This window comes from Tauraco erythrolophus, chromosome 9 (assembly GCF_009769465.1).
Source record: "Tauraco erythrolophus isolate bTauEry1 chromosome 9, bTauEry1.pri, whole genome shotgun sequence".
Taxonomy (NCBI): domain Eukaryota; kingdom Metazoa; phylum Chordata; class Aves; order Musophagiformes; family Musophagidae; genus Tauraco; species Tauraco erythrolophus.
The window spans coordinates 13,144,366-13,169,098 of NC_141473.1; positions in this window are offsets into that span (position 1 = coordinate 13,144,366).

A 24,733-nucleotide genomic window follows, 5' to 3' on the forward strand; every position below is an offset into this window, starting at 1 on the left:
AATCCAGTGTCCTCAGCATGTATATATACAAGCAATATAATGGAGAGAAAAAAGGGAAGATGCAGCAATATGATTCACTTATGAAAACTGTACTTAATACCCAGGAGACTGTTGGGCATATTCACCTTACACTCCTTGTAGAGGTAATGAAGAGAGATCGGTACCTCCAGAGGCTAATTTAATCCATTGCTCTCCTATAAAGTAATTAGGCTTCATCAGGTAAGGAGAAATTTGGGCCCTCAAGTTGCCAATAATCTTTAAATGAGTACCTGAACTCCCTCTGCAGCTTGAGATCTACAAAATGTTTCTTCAGCTCCCATCCAAAACGTTTGCATGTTGTGTTACACAACTTCCTGGGAGAATATTGCTGCAACTGTTTCTGGCAAAAAGAATTAGGCAAAAATAGCCTTCAGACTGTTAACTTGCTTCAGGCTTTTTTTATGTTTCCTGGGGGAAAAAACCCATGCTATTCCTACATTCAATATTCTGGTGAGCTTTGAAATGTATCTAGATTTTATTTTTAAATGTATTTAATCCACCAGGACTCAAACTGAAACATAGTGGGCTGCTTTGCCTAGGAAGATTTTGGTTTGCGTTCCTGACTTAAAACTAAAACAAATGTCAATTTAGATTAACCTCAGATTCCTGTTAAAATAGATTCAATTCTGATACATGAACAAAGCAAAATACAGATATTTAAAGAAAAACAAGCAAACAATCCATCTCTCCCATTTTTAATATACTTTAAATGCCACATATTCTTTTACTTGCTAAGTTGTTTTTCTTTTTTTTTTTTTTGCATTTAAACAGAAATCCCCTTTTTCCGCCTCAAAAATGCTGCTGGTTAAGTTGTGATGTTCATATCCTGTTCTGCGGCAGAAGGAACTGCCTGTGCTCCCAAACCAGCACAGTACGTGTGGGAAGTTGGAAATGGCTTGGCAGTGATGTTCAAAGTACAGCATTTCTATTTTGAAAAATCCCTCATTCTCACATCTGGCATAGTTTCACCTGGACGATGTTGAGTGAAATCCTGGCCCCTCTGCAGCAGCTAGGCATTAAGGACCTAATCTTCTAAGGCGCTTTAGAAAATCTCTAGACATCTACTTGCACCATTACATAGCTAAATAGCTCTAAAAATTTCTACTGTGGAGGCTACTGAAGCAGCTACGCAGGGTCCAGTGATATTAGTTGTTCTTTGATTAGCCAAGACTATAGGATTCGGCTTGTGCACAAAAGGCAATTACCCATCATGTGCATCATTGCAGAAGAGGATCCAAAAAGCAGAGAAATGCTTCTTATCTTCTGGCAGCTATGACCTTTTTCTGCCAATTTGACTGTGAAATACATGTTGAAAATATTTCACACAAAACATATGTCTTCAGTAGCTATGAAGAGTAAATCATCTCTTTTAAGTGAAGTTTTAAGGAATAGCACTAGGAGAAGAAGTCGTGGGACTGTGACATTACAGCCATGATTCCATTAAAAGAGAGGGAAACACATTACATTTTATAGGCTTACAAGTATTTGGACATTCATTGATTAACAAATGAACTGGAGCTGCACTTAGATGCCCATGGAGATAAGTGCAGCATAAATGGGAATGAAAAGAGAGCTCCACACTGTTTGAAGTCTGGCTTTTGCCTTGCTTCTTACTGCAGATGCATGCATACATATGCATGTCTGAAGGTATTGCTGGACATTACTGAGGACAAGTAAATGCTGAAGGAACAGAAACAATTCCCTAAGCAAGCCTAAGGCAGGGGTAGTGAGTGTGTCATCTGCTTTTGCAGCTATTGATCAAAAAACAAGGTAGGACCTTTTGTAATTAAGGTGCACATGAGAAGCCTTTCTGGGACTAGTAAGGTTAAGATAGTCTAAGTGGCATAATTTTTAGAATAATTCTTTTCTTTGCCTGAAAATTCAGATGGAAGTAAAAAGTTGAGGTCAGCGGATTCTTTAAATTTCAGAGAATTACTTCATTAAATAAGTAAATACATCAAGAAGGATATTTCATAGAATCATAGAAAGGTTTGGGTTGGAAGGGACCTCAAAGATCATCTAGTTCCAACCCCCCTGCCATGGGCAGGGAAACCCTCCACTACACCAGGTTGCCCAAAGCCTCATCCAACCTGACCTTGAACACTTCCAGGGATGGGGCATCTACGACTTCTCTGGGCAACCTGGTCCAGTGTCTCACCACCCTCTGAGTGAAAAATTTCTTCCTTATATCTAATCTAAATCTGCCCTCTTTCAATTTAAAGCCATTGGCCCTTGTCCTATTTGAAAAAAGTCAAAACATTTCAGTGATCATTTAATAACATTTTCTTTTTTATTATGATTTTTCTGTTATACTGACATTTTTTGACATTATGCTTTAATTTTGTTTCCTTAATTTTAATATCAAAAAGAAAAGGAGATAAAAAACTTATCTCCATCCTAAAAAAGCACTTAGCTCAACTCTGTTTGAATGTATGCATGTATATATATAACCTTTTTATTCCAGGTCAGTTTAAAAAACCCCACAGAAATAGTGTTTCTAGTTGACCAGAAAAAATAAATCTTCCTTTTCTTCCATTTTATTCATCTTCTCGATGTGAAAGTCAGTTATTTGTACAGGTATCATTTTCACTGAGAAGATGAGAAGCTGTTCTCTAAAACCTGAATCCATTGTTAGAAATTAAGGCTAAGAGGTATGTGAATTTATTTAGCTGGAAACTAAATTAAACACTTTTCCTGCAACAATAATGGCTATGAAATTTATCCATCCCATTGTTACATCTGCTTTCCCTCTTTAAACTACTGACAATGACCATTGGAATCAAATCTCTGCCTGATTTAGGAGGGCTGAATTGAACCAAATGGCAATTTTCCTCTGCTCCCAAGCACGTTGATCATACCCAGTGTAATGCTCTGAGCAGCAGCTTGTCCTTCTTATGAGGATGATATTCCCTGTAATTCAGTGCCACAGCAGTATTTCAGGTATGTGGTGAGCTCACTTCAGCTCTTCATCTATTAGAGTAAGTAGATTTACTTAATACTGAGGTCTTGAATCTGATCTCTATTGGTTGTCTTTCTTGCTAGTGAAAGGATTGGATATTGCTTTCTATATCCTGAGTACACCAGCTCTAGTCCTATGAACAGGAACACATTTGAGTGTATCCCTCTGGTATAAAACACACACCATCATTACTCTGCAGCAGGCACAATGAAGCATAATTTGAAAGTAATGGTCAAAAGTAAATCAAAACGTATAACCGCATGCTGCTTCCTAAGTAGCACAGTCCTCTCAAATGAACAAAGGCAAGCTCCTTAATATTCTCTTTTCCTATGTTCAAATGTTAAAGATCAGAAAAAATGGCCATAAGAGTTGATATTCGAATGTCATTATATTTTTAATTTATTTATTCAGTTTCAAAAAAAGCTTTAGTCCAATTTATTAGTATCATAATCTGATTGTGCTAGTTTTTACATGAAAAATATCAGAGTGAGAAATCATAAATGGGCAGGGTTTTTTTTCCTGTGGAGTTAAGAATGTTAATTTATATCCAAGGAAGTTGACTTAGGAATGGTTATTGCTTCTTTCAGGAGTTTTTCTACAAGTAAATTAATGAAAAGAAACTAACTTCCTTGCTTAGCTGATTCAGAGCAAATGCACTTCTGTGGCAAAAGGAAAAACCTAGGACATTTGAGGGCTTTAGGGGGCTTTCTGGAGGCACATTCACATCCTGAATGAGTCACATTGTAGATACATCCCTCAGTTGCCATATACATAGAGCAGTGAAATAATCACACCTGCTTCAAAAAGGAGCACGCAGGTGTGCTGTACTTTACTGTAAAGTCAGGAAGAAAATATGTTACAGCATATAGGCAAGAGACCTAATATCAAAACCTGCTTACAATGTCTTTTGCTGGTTAGACTCTGATCAGAAACGGAGGATGGGGGGAAGCTAACCTATGAAATGATGCATTTCCTGTCAATCCAAGTTTTTCTGCAGTGTAGACACTTCAAACAGATCATCTGTCCAGAGTGGAGAACTTGGTGGCAGGCTCTAAAATCTTCTTGTCTTTTTTTCATATCTATAAACATGTATACTCAGAAGAGAAAAAGTATCACCACTCTTGACATCTCACCTTATGCCTTGTAGGACCTAAGGTGAGCTGGCCAGTGCTCTACCTACTACGTCAGTTCAAGCCATGAGAAGCCAGCTCTTCCACTGGAAAAGATAGTTCCCACCTTTGTCCCAACTCTGGCTTGTTCCATGCATGGTCCTTGTCCCTACACCTCTACAAGAATTTGGGTGACTGTACTGTCAATCAGATTGAGGCACTAATCAGGTGAAAAACAGTTTTAGAAAAGGTGACTTTCACTGTTACCAGCTTAATTTTCTGCCAATTTCTTAAGCTGAATTTATTCACAAGGCTTTAGAGTTTGTGTAATCATACAGTAGGAAATTTGGTGAAAGAAAAAGAGGAAAAAATGAGAAAAGCATCACATCTGAAGAAAGTTAAGTTCCCTCTTTATATTCCTATCTTTCAGATTTGTAATTCAGCCATCTAAGTTTGGTGTGATGAATCTGAACTTCAATATCCGTACAAACCCACTTTCTTTTCCTTGAACATTTGTAAAAGCTACAAAAGCCATTGTCCGTGACAATGGATGGGCTGTATATATGTATATATAAATAGAACATAGTTTATATGTACACACAGACACATATATGTTATGTGAGAAACAATACTGAACATGTTGTCCTCTTTAGCTCCCAATTTGGCAAAAGCAACAATTTATTTTTTTTTTCCAACTTTGCAAACTAATGCAAGTGTCAGTCATCCTTATGAACTGGTACCAGAAGCTGAAACAGACACAATGTGAATGACACAAATGCACCACATGACTTAGACATAGCCATCAGATTGCACAGTGCTGATGGGTAAGAGGGGCTACCATCTCCATGCTTCTCTAATTAAATTAATTAAATTCATTGGCCTAGTTGGAGTCTAAAATGGGTCAGAATTATAAGTTTTATTCTGTCTGAACATTTATTCAAAAGGATATAAATACTAACAGGCAACCCTTCCTTCTATTTCATATATTGTCTGTGTATGCAGGAGTTGGAAGTACAAGGAAGAAAAAAATCTCACTGCTTCCGAGGGAACGTTTATGTTCTTTGACTTTGGTTTTACTTTATATTATTATTATTCTTTTTTTCTTGAGCACCTAAAAACATTTCACACATCTATTTTGCACATTTATATGCTAGAGGGGCATGGAACTCAATGTAAAGTAAAATCTTACCTTTGGTTTAGAAAGAGATGATCAATGGGTGCTACATTTAAGCATGTAAAGGCACCTACCATGTTACATATTTATGATTTGAACACATGCATGCTGTTAATGCAATACAAGCTTAGTATTCCTTCAGGAATACAAGATACGATATGCATCCTGCTTCCACCACCTTCCCAAGCAAAGTAACTTATAGTTTCATACCCACATTTCTACCTAATTAGTGAATGAATAGTGAGAAATTCTTTTCTTTCTGATTTATGCATTAATCATCTAATACTCTGCGGCATGAGATTTGATTCACCAAGTCTCTAAGTGCGGACAAAGACCTGTCTGCACTATACAAGTTTCTATTTAAGTAAAATCCCCTACTCCCCCTCCAAGCTCATAACTTCATTGCCGAAATCTTTTCCCAGAAAGAAACTTCTTGTTCACAGTCTGTGTGAAAAAACGTATCTAAGAAGACTCAATGTATCTATTTTCTCTGAGAAATGTCCATGTGACCTATCAACATACACGGTTTTCACTGTTAGGTTGGAAAGTTTGCTGAAAGCATGAAACCACAAATGAGGAACAGAATAATCCTGAACATGGAAGAGGGTCAGGTTCTTTGAAGGAATGAGATACCATACTGGGAGGAAGCTAGTATTCTTTTAGTTTTCCTACAAAAATATTGACTAGTACTGGAATCTGGTTATACAGTTTACACATGCAACAAAAATTGTTACTTCTCCAATCATGAAGCCTTCATTCTTCTGTCAACATTTTCTGTGTTCAGGATCCTGTGCGATAATATCAGACAGTTGTCCGTTCACATTGTAATTGCATCCAGACCTATCCTTACCTTGAAACTTTTACAAAGGAAGTGATAATGAAAGAGTGGGGAAAGGAAGTCCCTATTTGACAGACAGAGAACTGAAAGAGCATAAACCCACCTCCACAGCAGTACCTGAAGTCAGTCTTGCAATCAATATGTGGTTAGGTTTCAGTCCTGAAACATATTAAGAGACTTTACTAAGGTCATACAGAAAGTGCCTGGAAGACCTCCAGTCTTCTACATCCTCTCATAGTGCTCCAGTGTAGAAACACACTTCCTTTCCCCTGCTAATATTGTTCTCTGGGCTAAACCATCTTTAGACAAGTCACTATGTCCTTTACGCATCACCAAGACTTGTAAGTGAATGCTCACCCAGACCTATTCACAGCAGCACAAAAAGAACACTTAAGTTTTATCCACTTCCTCATTGTTGATATCTCGGGGCAGTGATACAAATTCATTGCTGCTTGTCAGCTGTCTGGCATCTGCTGACAATGTCTGCAGGAAAAGTGAGTGGTTATATTTAAATATCTGTCAACAAATATGACAAAAGACATGAATACTTCTCTGGGATTTGCAATGACCTTTTCATTTGCCTTGAAGAGTTGTCTTCGTCTGATCAAGAAACTAATTAGATTGCTGAAAGTTGCTGTACATCTCTATCACTGCACTGTGGAAATCCATTTCTCCATTTGACAGTGACTCTGCAGGATATCTCCATTCTTCCTAGAAGCCTGTGGCTACAGATAGTTACACTTTCTCCATAGCTGAGGCCTGGGCTCCATACTGTGAAGGTGATAGCAGACTGACGAACCTTGGTTGTAAGCATTGTTTGGCAAAACTGAGTTACTTTAAAGCTCATCATCTTGAGTTTCCACAGTCTATTGGTACAGTCCTGTAATGAGCCCCAAGGTGATAGCTCTTGAAAATAGGCTGAAGGAGTTAAAAGCAGTCACAGCTTTCCATATACCAAGAAGACAAATGTTTTCTGACAATACCACAGGGCATACACACATCTAAATTTTCCTAAGATGGGAGGGGCACATCTAGAAACAAGCTGTTCAAATGGACCTTTCAGTGACCCCAGCTACCAGCAGTGGTGGTGAGTATGAGGCTATTGTCTTTGCAGTGTTACATAGAAGAGCAACAGGACTATGGCATGGCCTAGGGTCTCAGTGGATTATTTGCTATTCAATTTTATGATTTGCTGAAGACAACTGGGAAATTAACATAGTGCCAGGACCACACTCACAGAAGCTTCAGGCAGAGTAATCTCATCTAGACTGGAAAAGAGATGTAGATTCAAACTCATTCTGGTCACCACAGCATGCACCTGGGAGGAGCTCTTATGCAATACGCTGCCTCTAGTAATAGTCAGACATCTCACAACAGATACACTAGATAAATATGCCTCCAGATCAAGAGTAGGCTCTTTCTGAAAGTTCTTCTTTGTTTGCTGCATGTTTGACAGTCAAGGGGACCAGTAAGGTCTTCAGTTTCCAGTTCCAGGCCAAGTGGCATTGCTGCATCTGAAGGGAGACAAGAAAAGAACCAAAAACCTCAGTTTCATATGAAGATTTAAATTTCTACTCAGTTTAGAGGACTCTTTACTGAGAGAAGTGGGCTGCTCTTAAAATTAACTTTCTGAAGTTGAAGTACTCTTTATGTGCCTAAATTTTAATATTACTCTAAATCTCTCCTTTTACTTCTGCACTTCCCTTTACTTGGCAGATGGAAGGGAGGGAAGTGAAGAGGGAGGAGCAGTAAAAATACTTCAAAATATCCCCAGGAAACAAACATGTTTGTTCTCTGAAACTGTAGATCCTTCAAAAATATTTTTGGTAATAATTTCTAATGCACAAAAGCTATTTACATTATCACCTATCAAACCACCTCATCTATTTCAGAAGTTATTGACTAATTTCAAGGACAGTTCTGATTCAGAAGTCCCCAGGCCATGAATTCTCAGGGCTGCGTGATGTTTTCCTGCCATTATATACCACAGAATCCTCACAATTTCTGAAGTCATTACATTGGTTTTGTAAATATGAAAACATTGCCACACTGGCTTTCCTAATCTGGATCTGTCTAATGGCCCAGCCCTTTCTCACCAACCATGAACAGAACCAGCTGCTCCCAGTAGCAGAAGCAAAACTCAGCTTCTGAAATAACCTACCCAGGATGAATGCTCCTGCCTAGCCACCATTAGTTAGTTAATCTACTATAACAATTTTAAAAAGCATATAATGAAGAATGGGCCAAATGACTTTGAGAATGCTGTATTGCTAAAAGGTCTCATTTCATCAGCTGCAGCTGAGCAATACAAGCGATCAGTGAAAGGACCACAAATGAATGAATTCACAGTACAATGCAGCACTGCAGTTGATATCCTTTCTTAGAAATTCTTGCTGGATCACTTTGACAAGCAAGATGTGTCAAACCAGAAAATGGCCATGGTATCATTGCCCAAAGGAGTAGGCATATCTATTTGGTTATGATCATGTTCTACTAATTTCCTAAGAGTCACGAAACTGAGCATAGTGATCTCTGATAGATGAGTTTAATGAACTGACACTGATCAAAGAGAGATTGTGAGTTAGGTATTATGAGCCTGGGTCTAACTGAGATTCATTAGAGGATGCAATGGTCTCACAAGTTCAATGCTCCATCAAATAAGTCACTTAAAACCAGGCTGGAGAGAAACACTGAAATGTTGAAGTGCTCTACTGGTGAGTAAATAGGTAAACAGGAATGGAAGGAAATATCCAGGTTATTCAGTGCATCCAGCACTTCAGTTGCAGACAACAGGCATTTAGTATAGGAATGAGCTCCAGATCAAGGCATTTAAATAGAGATATCTACATCTGGGTGCCTATACTGAGGCCAGGTGTTTAAATAACTACTGCAGTCTGTAGAGACTCAGGTCTCCCTAAAGCAGCTGGTGGCTGGTCAGCTGAATGAGCAGCTCTCCAGCCTCCATGGCAAGTTCTTTATTGTCTATCCTGGCAGGTCAGACATCAGCTTACACCTAGATAAGTAGGATAAAGTTCTTAAGCCTCAACTGAATTCCAGCTCTTTCCTAAGAGGAACTGTCATTCTGTGAACATCATTAAATCACCAGTAAAACAAACACCATGTGCCCCTATAAATCTGTACTGTGAAAGACATGTACTTTACAAGGAGAGTAATGGTTCAATTGAGTGTTCTGAATGAATGCATGCAGAGCCTTTTGAGATGTCTTGGGTTATCCAAGGCACTCACATAGGTTTGTCAGATATAACACAGGACCCATAGAAGAGCAGTGACATTCTAGAACAGTAGCTGAGGACCAAGCATGATGCCGTAGCATATCTTAAGTGCCACCAAATTCCTATGCTTAGACAACAAAATTGAGCTCATAATGACCTCCTAAGCAAGAACTGAGATCCAAATTTCTTTATATGCTGTCTAGCACAGCAGCGCTCTCCTATCATTGTAACCTGTGACACAGTTAATGGCAGAAGTGCATCTTCTGGTTTCCTTACTGAAAACAAAAGGACCATAGTCCTTCCCATGGTATGTCACATCTAGGCTGGTAAGGATGAGGATCCTTGATTTCTGCAAGCAATCTCAGCTTAACATTCACAAAGTATGCATACGAAATCTCTTCAGTGCTGGTTTTTGGTCTTTAAAATATATAGGCCCCACCTCCAACTAAGTACCACGCAGCTGCTCGCTCACTTCCCCCACCTCAGTGGGATGGAGAGAAGGAAATATAACAAAAGGCTCAGGGGTTGAGACAAGGACAGGGAGGAACTGCTCATCAGTTATGGTCGTGGGCAAATCATCTGGACTTAAAAAAAAAAAAAAATAATTTTTTACCAATCAAATCAGAGAGAATAATGAGAGACAAAACCAAATCTTAAAAAAACCTTCTCCCACCCCTCCATTCTTCCTGCACTCAGCTTTGCTCCCGATTTCTCCACCTCCTCCCCCCTCGGTGGCACAGGTGGATGGGGAATGGGGATTGTGGTCAGTTTATCACACATTGTTTCTATCACTCCTTCCTCCTCAGGGGGAGTATTCCTCACACTCTTCCCTTGCTCCAGCCTGGAGTCTCTTCCCACAGAAGACAGTTCTCCACAAACTTCTCTGATGTGAGTCCTTCCCATGGGCTGCAGTTCTTCATGAACTGCTCATGTGGGTCCCTCCCATGGTGTGTACTCCTTCAGACGCAGACTGCTCCAGCACTGGCTTCCCACAGAGTCATGGTCTTCTTCAGGCACAGTCACCTGCTCAAGCATGGGATCCTCCCCAGGCTGCAGGTCTTCATGCACTGCTCTACCATTAATCTCTACCATTAATGGGCTGCAGGGGGGCAGCCTGCTGTCTTATCACAGGCGGCAAGGGTATCTCAGCTCCAGCACACCTCCTGCCCCTCCTTTTTTACTGACCTTGGTGTCTGCGTAGTTGTTTCTTTCAGATCTCAGCCCTGTTGAGTCTTGATTTAGAGAGATGAAGGCTCTTGGCTGACCCTCCCAGGCTACAGGGAACTGCTCCCCAGCTTGGGAAGGCTGGGGCAAAGCCAGAACCTCCCCCCTCTCTCCACTACAGGTCCCTCGTGGCACAGGTTGTGGGTTTTTTTTTTTTTCCCTTCTTACATGTGTTATTCACTGAGATGCTGATTGGCTTGACCTTGGCCAGAGGCAGGTCCAACTTGGAGCTGGAGCTGGGGAAGCTTCTAGCAGCTTCTCACAGAGACCACCCCTGTAGCTCCTCCCTCACTACAAAAACCCTGCCACACAAACCCAACACAATGTGTTTAATTAAATTTATTACTGATAGATGGAAAAAAACTCATACTTTCAAATCCAGAAAAAAAAAGTAGGGATCCATTTGTAAAGTCCACAGAAGCCAGAAGAAAGTATGGTGCAGAATTAGACAGATCTCCACCTGACATTTTAGTTTCATTTCCCAATATGGGATGCAGCTGTTTTTTATTAGTGCTTAATTCATCTGTTGATAAGGAATCATTTTTTAAATTTCAGGTAAGTGAAATACAATAAGTTTAATCTATTCAGACTTCAGAACTGTGTTTGATATGGTACAGCATGGGAATATAGTGGTTGCATTGCAGAAAATGGTTATTAGTAGAATAACTACAAGGCAAGTCATGATTAGAGAAGAGATTACAATAGCATGTGCTAAAATGAGAAATATTTAGCTGAAGGGAAGTTATTTGTGAAATTCCCTACAACTGGCATGAGGATGATATTTCTTTAGAAATTTAACATAATAAGACTATGCCAATGAAATTTGCTATGAGATAGAGTGAGAGACACTAGACAAAATTAAAGAAAATCTGAATATTCCATACGATGAATAAGATTACATTAATGTCTGGATTAACTGAAATCAGATGACACTCTAAAGTTCAAGGACATGTTCCTGGAAACTACAGTCAATGTTCATTATAGAATATAAGTCATATTTATTCTTGAATACTCATTAGGAAATGACCAAGGAAAAGTAATATTAAGGTAAATGAATCAACAATAGGATGATCAAGAGCCACTGGGATGATGTGACCAAGAAAAAAGCAAATATTAATTTGAATATATAAAGTGAGATTCCTCTAGGAGAAACAGGGAAGTATGTAATGTCTCTGGAAAAGACATTAGACAAACTGCATAGACATGTCAACTGGATCCCAGAAATGTTATTAGCACTGGGCTACAGATACAGAAGGGATATGCGAATGTGCAGAGGAGTGCAAAGCAATTGTAAGAGAGGAAGTTATAAAGACAGAGGAAAGATTAAGTACACTTTGCTTCATCTGGTGAAACAAAGTCCAACAGGACAAGTCTATGACAAGTCGCACTTGGGAACAGTCATAGACTCATTTGTTGGAAGGTAGCCCCAGCTTGAGTCAGTACTGTCACCATCATTAGCTCAGGTTAATCATGACTCTGTACAAAAAAATCTTGAAAAACTTTTAGGATGGGTATGCCACAACTTCTCTGGTGGTCATTGCCATGTTCATTTCACTCAGGAAAATACTTCCCTAACATCCAGCCTGAACATCTCCAGCTGCAGTTTGTGACCATTTCTCGTTGCTATATTGTCTGGCACTACCAAGAACATTTACATTTCTATAAATGTATGTTTCTGTGTTCTCAGAAAAAGAAGTATTTCCACTAAGGAAGATGTGGTCCTAAATAGATAGATATATGTCTATCTTGAGTAACTCAAAATTAGAGGAACTTTTTCTCCGTTACTGGACTGGGACTCAGGAGCAGATTTTGATCAGGGACACCAGGGATCAGAGGAAGGTAAGACAGTCAGTCAACTTTAAGGCGAAGCTTTAACACATTTCTGAATAAGAGTCAATTATTTCTTAGTTAAGATGTGGAAGAGTCTTGGATGCAGGGACATCTTTCCAGCTCTTTGTTCTGCAGTCACAATGTTCTCTTCTAATTTTCCTTTAATTGAGTAAGGAAGTTGCAAATGTTTGCACCTTTCCCTTTAAGTGTGACAGGAAATGGTTATATTGCCAATTATCATTAGTAATTGTAACGTAGTCCAAGTACTGTTTGCTAGAAATCCCACTGACCAAGCACTGTTTGTTAGAAGTCCCACCAACCAACTAGATCATGAGTCTGCCAGAGTTACACGGCAGTATAAAAGTAAACCAGCATCAGAGGACTGGACTGCATCACTGTTACTCACATTAAATAGTCCCCTGGAATTCCTCACAAACCCTCTGTGGAGATAAACACTGATTGTAAGAAGAGATGGAGGAACTTAATTCTTTTGCAAGGATATTTTCTACAAAGCTGAAAAGTTTCTTAATATCAGTCATAAAATGCACACAGAATTCCTTTTACAGACAGGGATATGATTGTTTCTAGGAATGATCTTTTTTCATGGCTGACCTTGTACAGTATTATTAAAGACAAGTTTTTTCAGCACTGAAATAGAGTTGTAAACATGTCTGAGCTTTATATATATATAGGTATTGCAAAAAATAATAATTCTGATGATGGCTTTGAATGGAAAGAAAATCAACTTTGATTACTTGCCAAATGCTTCTGGAGTATTATAAGCCATGGAAGTTATTTCTTCATAGCAAATTTCCTCATTTTATTGTATCTCAGGAAAGAAATTCATGTTTTTAGGCACTCTCCTTTTCCTCCTTCTCTTTCTTTGCAGCCTCCTCTTTATCTCTGGCACTGAAACATTCTCTTTTCAGAGCCATTATTTTATTAATGCATGATTATGCATTTGCAACACTGCTTTCCTCAGCCTCTGTCTGAATACCTTTATTCAAGTCCTCTTTCTTACATTTTGGAATTACAATATAGAACTGAAAAAGAACAGTTCTTGCATTTTTCCCCTTCAAGAAACTAGCTAAATAAATAAATAAATAGGTCGCACAACACTGTGTGCAGATGTTCCTGTATGAAACAATTGATATTATTATATAAAAGGAAATTGAATGAGATGAGTTTTACCGAATCCCTTAGGGAAATCATTCAATATGCACTCTTATCAAAGTCTAATAATGGCCCGGCTGCTGCTTGTTTGCTTTGATAAAGCTGATAATAACATAAATCTACATTTATTTGTGTTTTTTCTGCTAGAATTCACTGAGGCATTTCCAAATGTAATTTTGAAGTATTAATCTAACACATGTAGATTTTCAAGTCACATTAACTAGAAAGAGACCAGACACAAACTCATGAGGCAAAGTTCTTCTGGGTGTTGTGCTTGACCACCATGACTATTAGCGTACATCCCTTCTGAAAGGTACTAAATATGAGTCTTGCTTCATCTTTCAAAGTATCTATTCAGAGATAGTCAATGCACCAAGGATGCACCAAGTGTAGGAACAAAGAGTGAAGTTACTGAGGGTGATACTTCTACAGGTTTATTGAGGCAAGCTATGAAGATGTCGTAAGAAGGTGCAGAGACCTGGAATTTAGCTAGGAATCTGTTACAGCTCCCTTCTCCAGGACCAAGCCTCTGTCTGGAGGTATGGTTACTTTGCTAATGCCTAAACCTCAGAATCCAGATATGGCTCCACAATTTCAGCTTCCAAAGTTCTGACGTGTAAGGCAGAGAACCGTATTAGGGACTGAGTTCTGGTTCAAGCCCTATCATCAGCTAACAACTGATGTACCTGCTGCCAAAATCTGAAAGAATTGGAAGCAAAAGTGTATGTCCTAATTTTTTCTACTTCGCATATCCTGGTTCTCTGTTTGAAAAATATGACTTTCTGAACAAAGAAGAAAGCTGATTTCATTGTTGCAATGGATGTGACAAAAATTATGGAAATTTTCTATTTTGGAAAACCCCTGTTCTCACCAGAATGCCAAGGGTTTGGACACACTGCTCAGATTTTAAGATGGCTTCAAAGATAGAGTCTGAAAGAAACTAGACCTTACCACTCTGCAACTGACACAGCTGCATGCTTCTTAAGCAGAATTTAGCATAGTATTTTTGGTAATCTGCATCATCAGTTCTTTATTCTGATACTTTCTGTTATTTGCTATAACTCTTTCCTTGTCACAAAGTTACTGGCTGCAGCATGGCAACCGCTGCTCATGCTCACTCAACGTGCTTTATTCCATTACTCTGGTGAGGACTCTATATTGACTCAGTTCTCTTCCTCTCAAGAGCCCCAGACAAACAGTGGCTTCCAAAAACTTTCCCAATCAATACTTCCTAAGGTCCCTGAAGTGCTATAATCTGAATCAAGGTCTGTGAAGCAAAACTGAAAATGAGCTTAGCAGGGTTTAGCTGCAGCCTGTTATCTGTCACAGGAGGGTTTGTTTTTTTTCTGCATGTTTTTGTTGTTGTTGTTGTTGTTGTTCCTCTTTGCTTGTTTGGTTTTTAACTTTCACTTCTCAAAAGTCAGCTCCTGTTTCTGAGTCTGCAGTCTGTAGCCATGCACCAGGTAGACACCACTAAGGCTTTGAGGTGAATCAGGATATAGTTCTGATTTCTTCACTTCTTCCAAAACAAAAGATGAATCCATGCTGAAAGGATCTCATTTTATTTGTGTAACTTGATTCTTCTCCTTTGTCTCAATTTGAAATTTTTGGAACAGAGACATAGTTGCTGGTAGAGTGATGCAGCTTGCCAAGGCCAAGGCAAATTTCAAGTGTTTTTTTCTGTATTCCTCAAGGAATGATTTACCCATTTTAAAGCCTGATCAAGGAGCTTCCCTAGAGTGTTTTATTATTTGCATCCAATCCAATAGCCACAGCTGACAAAATCAAACAGATATTAGTAAAGGCAAAAAATTTCCCAATCAGAAAAGTCACTCTGCTGGTATACATTTTTATTAACAAAAGTACAGCTTGACAATATATTCACAATGGATTTTTTTTTTTTTTTTCCACATATATAGTTAAGAGAAGACTGCTGGGCTCATGAACATTCATGCTCAATATTATTTGGCGAGATAACCATATTTATATTTTGGCATTGCTTTGATCCCTGGGAATTGCATTTGGGGTATTGCTGAATTGTCTCTGGAGCACACAAAGTACCATTGGGAGATTCTCCTGTATCATCTGTAAAGTTTGCCTTTATTCTCTGGGTATGTGTAAGTCATCTTGCACTGTCAGATGGGAGATGACAGTATTCTCTTTCCTCTGTCTGATGCACGTTGTTTTACATAAGTTAAATTATGTAGTCTGTACACATAATTGTTCACATATTTAAATTAAACCAAGAAGTGATATTTTCTGCCCTATATATACTATAGTCAAAGCAGAATACAAGGAGACCCTCACATCGCTCTGAAACAAGGGTGACTTTAATAGGAAAAGAGTTGTGAACATTCATCCAGGGCTCAACAAATAAGTTTCCATCTCCTTTGAGAGCTAGGAAAGAATAATATAGTCAATATTTTCTTTTCTTGACAAATCTCAGTTCAACAAAACCCAAATTTTTAAAAGCAAAAGGAAAGGTATGAAGTTAAAACTTACTATTTTTACATTACAGAAATGAGAATTTCTAAGGATTCTTCTGTCCGAAGCTGTTTTAATTTTGGTAATTACTTAGATTTTTGTAATGCAGTAATTTGGAAACATAATTTCAGATTCTGAAATAATTAGAACAACACTTTTTTATTGAGCTGATTTTTTTTAAAAAACAGATTTATAAAAAAGATTTGAAGATGCCACTTCTATGGCATCCAGTCCAGTATCAGGTCAGGGTACAACCACGATCATGAGCAAAAAGATGAATTGTCACCTGGCTCACATGCCTTAGAAAGCCTTTTCTCTCTTCTACCCCTGTCTTTCATAATAAAATTAAATATGATGGAAAAAAAGAAAGAATCTTGCAAAACTATTGCTGGGTACTGACTATAACTAAATCTAAAACTTGACCATCACTTCATTTTGTTGTTGGTTTTTTTTTTTATTTTAATTGAACAATTTCTAAAGTCAGACTGTTTCTAGAAGCTTTCTTTTCTAAATCAGGGTTCAAAATTACAAAACAACTTGGAGCCAATTCAGTAAGAGCAACAAGGAGGAGTGTTTGTAACAAGTGATGCTCATGCAGTCAGTGGGGCTTAAACAAAGCTGAGTGAAGGTGGTGCTATTTCAATACTGGAGTCTACCCATCTTCCTCTCCTATGAGTAATCTTAATGGAAAAAAATCCTATGTTTAGATTTTTATGTGCTTCTTCGTGTGTGGTGTCTGCATTTTGTACATCTGTAGGCGTCACTGGAAATAGCTAATTCATGTGCTGTCTGCTGGAAACCCACTGCAACAAATGTAAGTGTACTGAAACAAATGTTATGGCTGTAATATAAATCCTAGCTGATGGGGTTTAGTAATAGAAACAGAACAGGGAGGGTGTCACCAGCTGCAAGCCCAGCTTCTGAGGGAAACTTCAATGGCTGACTTCATTCATGTTCAAAGCAAAGAGATTTAACAGCAACCAGAATTAGCCACTTGGAATTTAGGTTCAGTCTAGGAAGATGCATATTTAAGGTTCAGTCTAGGAAGATGCAAATATTAAGGAAGATGCACACTGAGTCTGATTTTAGTGATACGGAATAGCAGGAGCTGATGTGTTACCCAAGATGTTACCCCAGGCAAAAGTTCAGGGAATGTAAAGAGTGGGTGTCACCACCAGCTCATCTTCCAGTTGCCCTGCCAAATGCCCCATCTCCTTCTTCCTCTTCTTCTCCCTCTCTGTGCAGACGTCTCAGGAAAGCTTAAACAGGGATTTATAAACACTCGGCTTGTTAGAGGCACGATTGTGAACCCAATGAAACCATTCCTTCACAACATCAGCTAATATATCTGCGTGGACTCAACAGGGGAGGTTTGTGAAAAGGAATGTTGTTCTTTTTTGTAAATGCACAGTGACGACAGCACTTCTTCTGCATAGAAATCTAGGGAGGTGGAAGTGGAAGGAGGCACAGCAACCAAACAGACTCTGACTTTTATTTAAGTTCGTAACTCAAAATCCAGAAGGATGTGATAATAGCTTAAAAATACTGGTACATTATGGGCTGGACCCATCCTTAGTACTAAAACAGATAATATTTTGTTGCCTTTGTTATGGATTACAAAAGCTGAGCTGAGGATTCCTATTCTCACCCCAGACACTTAAAATCAAAGCTGCCTATTTCTCACTAAAATCAGCCTGTACCAAGGGAACTGCCAAGGAATGTTTTCCCTTGCTTTCCTGAGTGCTGAGGCACCGAACATAATTCTCGCTTTGAGAAGTCATATCCCGAGTTCCAAGTTGTCTGCACTGGTGAGAAAGTGGGAGCATGTGTAAGTGGAGTAGGGATGGTAGGGTGAACTACAAAGGATTTTCTACCAGACGAAAACTTCCTGCTCAAGTACCTAGAAGTGAGAAAGGAGAAGGGCTCTGGGCAGCCAACTGCCAGTGCTTATCTCGTGCCTCTCCCATTTTTGAGGCTGAGTCCTGTAGCTCCCTCGCCTTAGAGGCTATTTCCCATGGATATTTGATAGCTATCCCTTGACTGCAATGACTAATGAAACTGTGGATTGTAGGCATAAACAGGGATGTTTTTTACTCTGGTTTCTACAGAGTATGAGTGAGTTTCATTTCACTTAGCTAAAAGTTAGATGCTTAGGCTGCACTGTTATCCACGGCAAAACACAGGCATCTCCAGAGGGCTGTTTCTCCCATTGTTTTAAATATCCATTTTAGAGTGAAATCAATTTCTTGCTGGTGGTGTCAATCACTCTTCTGGCTATGAATGATGATACATACAAGACTTCCTTAAGCTAAATGTCTAACTTTTAGGCATATAGCCCCAACTCAATGTCATTGTTATTTTTCTAAATACTCCAATAGAGATTGTAAAACAGTTTCACATATCTGTCATCTCCCACCACATTTAGAGAAAAAGGTAGTCCTGTGTTTTCAAGAGAATCCCCTCCTCGTTTCCCAAGAAAGGCAAAAGGTCCTCTTAAGGTAGCCAATAAAAAAAGTACAGATAAAGGAGAGATAAAGTGTGTGGATTGATTCAATGGGAAATAGAAACCTGTTTTATTAATTTCTTTTAGTGTTTCTGAGCTCCCCATAGAATTGTCTTTTAGTGTTTCTGAGCTCCCCATAGAATTGTCTGTTCATACTTTCTTTGGTGAAGGCTTAAAAATCTATTTAGCCACTGTCAGATACCATAGACTGAAAAAGATACATATTTGTGGTTATGATTAATTCCTCACATACAATCAACTATCTTCTCTTGTTTACTGAGAGGAATGGACTATTGTATGTTGACTGAAAAAGGACATTGTAATTTTTTGGTAGTTCCTGCTTTGATTTGTGTTGATTTCTGTTCTCTGAGCCTGGCATATATATTGTATACGAGTACACATAACTCAACAGCCTTTGTCTGACTTGGAAACAAATGTTTGATTGTTGCTCCAACAGTCTGTGGGACAGAAATTCAAGTGGCATAAATCAGTTTAGCTTCACAGACTACAAAAAAAACCCCAGTTATATAGAATTAAAATATATAAAGTTATACAACTTGGACCTTAATCCTTCGTCTCTTTTTTTTGGTCTTTTTAAAGAAAAGGAACATAATTCAGCACAGGCAGTTACTTTTCTGAATACCTGTTTACAAGGACATACTCGACAGCAGCAACTGACTTGTTCCAACTGAATCACTGGCTGGAGCAGATAAGATATATTGAATTTTTAATTGTATTTCATCATGAATACAGCTGTTTTGCATCAGTCACTATAGAAGCCTCATTTAACTATTCTCTGCTGGTTTCCAGACAAGAGGAACCTCAAATTTAATTAGAAGAGTGAGATGCAGCCAAGAATTTGATAACTAACAGCAATTCTGGTGGAACTAAAAACCCAAAAAGGATGAACGGAGAGATAAGATTGCTTTTAAAGAGATGCATTTTTGCTTTTGGAGCTGAGAGATGCAAAGGTAAATGCCATCTCCACGTTCAATTCCCAAGTTAGTCTATATGGTGGCAATATAATTTCATTCATCTTGAGGCACTTCTCAAATTTCTACCATATCGTGAAGTGAAATACAAATTTCTGTGCAAAGCTGATAAAATATTAGGGACCTGATCTCACTTGATATGGTGACTCAGTGATCATGACATTCCAGTTGTGAATTTCTGACGCACTACAGAAATGTGCACAAGGAAGAATTTAGCTGTTTAGCAGTTGTTAAATTTCGGTAAAGACTTGCAGAGTAGAAGGTGAGGAGCTTATGAGAAAGCAAGACTGACAAAACTTGAGGAAGAACTGACTTTTCCAGGAAAAATAATGAATAAATAAAAAGTATTTCTGGCAAGCATCACAAAGATCGGTGATAATAGCTAGCTGATAGCGATCTTAATCTTAGAGATAATTTTACCTCACACACAGGTGTACCTGAACTTGTTGTATACCATCTAGCTTGGGAGTTGATGGACGCTGAGATCACATCACCAGCATACCAGCACACAACAGACACCGTATAAACCCTTCAGGGCTCCTTGATGTGGAGTCAGATATCTGGTCCATTGTGCAGCCCCTGTTGTCATGGCTACTAGTACCTTGGAAGTCAGATTACAATTAACTTGGGTATGTAAAGGTCTAAACTGCTGTAAAATTCAGGATTTCACAGTAGGCACAGTCTCCAAACTCCCAAAACAAACCCTCCCTTTTTCCTGGAGATTAGATTTTTTTTTGTGACATCGACATCCAGGAGAGTGTCTAGAATTCAGTCACCCTCCCTTTGAAAAAGGCTTCATGCTGTTGATGAAATTAGCAGTGCTATCCCTGCTGATGGAGGGAGAGAACAAAAAGGAAAGATTGCCTGTGATTCAATATGTGGTTTCTAAATAAACGCTAACACCATTGGCATTAGGGAACCCATCTGCTTCTTTATTTCTTTACCACTACAAAAACTATGATATGTGATTGTAACAGATGCTCCGTGTCTACAAACGATGATATGCTACATTATTAAACCAAGAGTGTCATTAAACTGAGTTGTATGCATTTTTTCGGTCTATAACTGTAAGATCATAAACATGTAACCTTAGGGTTATGGAAACCCCTCTCATCTCTCTCCTGACTCAGTGTGTAACTTACATAGCAAACACTCAGCAAATACCATGAACATCTCCATTAAAGCTCAGTTATGCAGAAGTGCCTGCAGGCATCTGTACAACTGTCAGAGTTAACGTGTCTTAATGTGTTTTTTTTTTTGCCAGAAGCACTTTTTAAGTTTAGCTGCAACTTCGACTAGTCATATGCCAGTTGCCTATCTAGATAAGAATGCAAATTCTCTGTTGTATTAGGTAATAATATTGTATTGGTCTATTCTGTGGCGTCTGAGAAATAAACAGAGCCTCCAATTGAGCAAAATGTCTTCATTTATTATTATTATTAATAATAGTAACAACAATAATAATTCTATATTCCTTTTCTCTTTACCTTTGATCAAGACCTCAGAACAAAGGACTTTTCACATGTAGCTCCCTTCTTTGCTTTTTTATTCACACAGTGTTCTTTCATTCTGGAGCTGCATACAAACACTACAGTAAGGCAGATTGCCACAAATACATATAGTCTTTGGCTCCCTTTGAGTTGAAAAATATCTATTTTCCATTTCCAAATATCATGTAAGAAGCTGAATGCTTTGCTTTGTCTCTGAAGAATGACTGACAGAGTAATATGAGCCCCAGAGTCAAGTAGTTTTTATTGAAGGATAATGTTTCTTTATTGAAAATTTTAACAAAAAAAAAAAAAAGAAAGAAAAAAGAACCTCTCGAGTATTTCAGAGATCAATTTAAAGTCTTTAATTAAAATGTATCTCCTTAGTTAGCAGGATCCTTGGGATTCCTACCCATACATTTTCATTGTGAATTTTCATAAATGCAACAGTATTATGGGCAGAGTTGTTGGGAAGCCTAAGGAGAATGGAAAAATTACATTTAAGTACATTGTATTCAGCCCAAGCAAGTGATGTCAAATTCATGTTGAAAGCATGAACACTCTGCGAGTTAAAGATAAGTCCCAATCAGATAATAGAAGAAAACATTCACTTGTAAGTACATTAGCATGTATGTAGTGGACATGTAAGTATTTCTAAAAAGGACGGAGAAGAAATAATTTATTTTGTCCTCAGCTACTCAAAAATATTCTGTCCATATTTGAGCCTTTTTCTGGAAAAAACAACAGTGTTTTTGGATCCACCTTGCAATAGTACTTCAGTTTACTAACATCTCAAGAAAGCCATTGATTTTTGAAAAACATTCATGGCTTGAAAGTATGTGAGGTTGCACAGACTTTCGTAGGGAATCATAGAATCATAGAATCATAGAATGGTTAGGGCTGGAAGGGACCTTCAAAGGTCATCTAGTCCAACCCCCCTGCAAGGAACAGGGATATCTCCAACTAGATCAGGTTGCTCAGGGCCTTGTCCAACCTGGCCTTGAACGTCTCCAGGGATGGAGCATCCACCACCTCTCTGGGCAACCTGTTCCAGTGTTCTACCACTCTCATGGTAAAAAATTTTTTCCTAATATCCAACCTGAACCTACCTCCCTCTATTTTAAAACCATTACCCCTTGTCCTATCATAACTGGCCCTCCTGAACAGCCTCTCCCCATCTTTCCTGTAGGCCCCCTTGAGGTACTGGAAGACCGCTATAAGGTCACCCCGGAGCCTCCTCTTCTCCAGGCTGAACAGCCCCAACTCTTTCAGCCTGTCCTCATAGGAAAGGTGCTCCAGCCCTCTTATCATCTTCGTGGCCCTCCTCTGGACCCTCTCCAACTGGTCCATGTCCTTCTTATGTTGGGGACTCCAGAACTGGACGCAGTACTCCAAGTGAGGTCTCACGAGGGCAGAGTAGAGGGGGAGAATCACCTCCCTCGACCTGCTGGCCACGCTCCTCTTGATGCAGCCCAGGACGCGGTTGGCCTTCTGGGCCGCAAGAGCACATTGCCGGCTCATATTGAGCTTCTCGTCCACCAGTACTCCCAAGTCCTTCTCCTCAGGGCTGCTGTCGATCCATTCACCACCCAGTCTGTATTTATGCCTGGGATTGCCACGACCCAGATGTAGGACCTTGCATTTGGCCTGGTTAAACTTCATGAGGTTGGTACGGGCCCACCTCTCCAGCCTGTCGAGGTCCCTCTGGATGGCATCCCTCCCTTCCAGCGTGTCGACGGCACCACACAGCTTGGTGTCATCGGCGAACTTGCTGAGGGTGCACTCCATGCCACTGTCCACGTCACCGACAAAGATGTTGAAGAGGGCCGGGCCCAACACGGACCCCTGAGGGACGCCACTCGTGACCGGTCTCCACTTGGACATTGAGCCGTTGACCACTACTCTCTGAGTGCGGCCATTGAGCCAATTCCTTATCCACCGAGTGGTCCATCCATCAAACCCATGACTCTCTAGTTTAGAGAGAAGAATGTCGTGCGGGACAGTGTCAAAAGCTTTGCACAAGTCCAAGTAGATGACATCCGTTGGTCGACCCTTGTCCACCGATGTTGTCACCCCATCGTAAAAGGCCACCAAGTTGGTCAGGCACGATCTGCCTTTGGTGAAGCCATGTTGGCTGTCACCCACCACCTCCTTGCTCTCCATGTGCCTTAGCATGGTTCCCAGGAGAATCTGCTCCATGACCTTGCCAGGCACAGAGGTGAGGCTGACCGGTCTGTAGTTGCCCGGGTCCTCCTTGTTCCCCTTTTTAAAAATGGGGGTTATGTTCCCTCTCTTCCAGTCATCGGGGACCTCGCCAGACCGCCACGACTTCTCGAATACAATAGCCAGTGGCTTGGCAACTTCATCCGCCAGTTCCTTCAGGACCCGCGGATGGATCTCATCAGGTCCCATGGACTTGTGCACCTTCAAGTTCCTCAGATGTTCTCGAACCTGGTCTTCAAGTACAGTGGGCGGTGGTTCATCCTCACAGTCCCTGCTAGTTCTTTCCACAGCTTGGGTGGTAAGACAAGAGGCTTTACCAGTGAAGACTGAGGCAAAAAATTCATTGAGTACCTCAGCCTTCTCTATGTCCCGGGTAACCAGAGCACCAGTATCCTTCCGGAGGGGGCCTATGTTCTCCTTGGACTTCCTTTTGTCCCCTACATACCTATAGAAGCATTTCTTGTTGCTTTTTATATCCCTTGCCAAATTCAATTCCTTTAGGGCTTTAGCCTTCCTCACTTGATCCCTGGTCACTCTTACAGCTTCTCTGTATTCCTCCCAGGCTATCTGTCTCCGCTTCCACCCTCTGTAGGCTAACCTCTTCATTTTCAGTTGGTCCAGGAGCTCCTTGCTCATCCACGCCGGCCTCCTGGTCTTTTTGCCCGACTTGTTCTTCGTCGGGATGCACCTCTGCTGAGCTTGGAGAAGGTGCTCCTTGAATGTGGACCAACTTTCCTGGGCCCCTTGTCCCTCCAGGGCCGCCTCCCACGGCACTTTGCCCATCAGGTGCTTCAAGAGGCCGAAGTCCGCCTTCTTGAAGTCTAGGGTACAGAGCTTGCTGAATGGTTTCCTTGCTGCCCCATGGATCTTGAACTCCACTGTGTCGTGGTCACTGCAGCCAAGGCTATCCTTAAGTTTCACATCGCCCACCAGTCCCTCCCTGTTGGTGAGCACAAGGTCAAGCATGGCACCCCTCCTTGTCGGCTCCTCTATCACCTGCAGGAGGAAGTTGTCATCCACGCATTCCAGGAACCTCCTGGACTGCCTGTGCCCTGCCGTATTGTCTCTCCAACAGATGTCAGGGTGGTTGAAGTCCCCCATGAGGACCAGGGCTTGTGACCGCGAGGCTGCTCCTATCTGGCTATAAAGCGCCTCATCTGCTCTGTCCTCCTGGCCAGGTGGCCTGTAACAGACTCCTACCGTAACATCCCCTATCCGTCCCCGTCCTCTAATCTTGACCCATAAGCTCTCTGTCAGCTCGTCCTCCGACCCCAGGCGAAGCTCCACGCACTCCAGCCGGTTGCTGACGTAGAGAGCGACACCCCCTCCTCGTCTCCCCTTCCTGTCCTTTCTAAAAAGCTTATACCCCTCCATGTTGACACTCCAGTCATAGGAGTCGTCCCACCACGTCTCCGTGATGCCAATAAGGTCGTAGCCCTGCTCATGTACACGCATCTCTAGCTCA